Here is a 1,798-nt window from a genome sequence, read left to right as displayed (position 1 = left end):
AGGACGTAACAGAACTAAAGCTTGAATTATACGTTTACAAGTACATTTATATCAATTATATGTTTTCAGCTTGTTGAATATTAAAATAAAAAGAATTAAGGAAATGGCAATAACAAGCTAACACCAGATGTTCGGGTACAATTATTTTATAATTCTAAGATTTTAAAAAAGTTTTAACAAACGTTTCGATCCACTATGAAATCTTCTTCAGTGTTCTAATAAAAACTTACAAAAATAATGATCCATTCAAAATCATGAAGATTATGGATAAGAAAAGATACGCTACATGGATATTCGGTATGAGAAAAAGAGAGGCGGAAATGGCAGTCACGTAACCGTCAGTATTACGCAACAGAACGCAAAACGTCCTCCCGCTTCGAATGTAACTGACAGACTGAGTGGCCCCTTCTAATCCTTCTATATTCAAGATATATGTAACGGTCTTATCCCCACCACATCGCCTTAACCAAACTAAGTCGCCTTGTAATTTTCCAAAAATGAAAAATATGGTTTCAGCTTGTCCGTGTCCGACATGACGTTAATTAAATTGCTTTGTAATTTGATGTGTATCATCTCGAAAATGGATCTCTTGAAAAAGGAAGATTCTGTGTTCAAGACTTTGACATTTTGCCAATTGAAATTGTGGTCAGTGTCAATTCTATGCTGTGTGACTACGGAAAATTTCTCCACGCGACGATTAATTTGATTTTTGTGTTCGGAAACCTTAGTCTTGAGTTGTCTCATAGCCTACGTACGAAGCATCGCAATCATTACATTGCAACTTCTAAACTACGTTTTTTCGTTCAATATCTATAGGATCTTTGATATTTTTGATAAATCGATTCAATTTATTGAGACTTCTATAAGCTAACATATTTCCATCTCCCGTTGTCACCAAATTTTGAAATTGTGTGCGATATTTTATAAAAATATGTTCCGCTCGTAAAAATTTCAATATAGTGAATATAAAGCCGATACGAGCAATAAATACAAGGTAAACGTGTATGATAAATGATATTTATTTGATAAGACCAGACAATGTTTATGTTGTTTTGTCATTGGGTTATTGACATGATTAGACGTATACTATAAGTAAGGATATCTCTATATATATACTGTGTAAAGGTTTCTCGTTAGCGCACAGTTCCTGAATTTAATTTCCAGTTGTGGTTTCAAACACATAGAGAATGCTGTGAGCTCACGAGTTATCTATTCTGCGTAAGTTTTTATTACGAGATTTTTTTTGTATTGTAAAGAATTTGCGTTTATATATTTAACTCTTTGTTTAGATCTTTTTGTTATTTCACTGAAGAAGGTTCAAACACACGAACCGAAACGTCTGGTCTTATCAAATAAATATCATTTATCATACACGTTTACCTTGTATTTATTGCTCGTATCGACCTTATATTCACTATTCTTGATGGTTTCTTTCGCTCACAGAATCTTGCGCTCAATAAATTTTTCGATATTCACAATTCAAAAATCAATAAAAAAATCAATTTATATTTGTTAGAACTTAAATAAAAATATGGTAATTATGCAGTTATACGGACTATTTTCCGATCTCAACAATTTTGACATATGTTATCAAGGTCACCTCCCTGAATAATAATATGAAGGTTTTATCCGTCGCTCATTGTTTATAAAACAGTTATGAACAAAAAAAGTTTGATGATTGAACTCTCGTTTTAAATATAAAAAGATAGAAAAAATATAGAAAAAATATAGAAAGATTTTGGAGAGATATAAGAGCAAATATTCCGCGCTATGGCACTCGCGATTATCATTTTGAGCA

This window comes from Pseudomyrmex gracilis, unplaced genomic scaffold, assembly GCF_002006095.1.
Source record: "Pseudomyrmex gracilis isolate BER0280 unplaced genomic scaffold, ASM200609v1 scaffold_2325, whole genome shotgun sequence".
Classification (NCBI taxonomy): Eukaryota; Metazoa; Arthropoda; class Insecta; order Hymenoptera; family Formicidae; genus Pseudomyrmex; species Pseudomyrmex gracilis.
Note: the sequence above shows the minus strand (reverse complement) of the source record.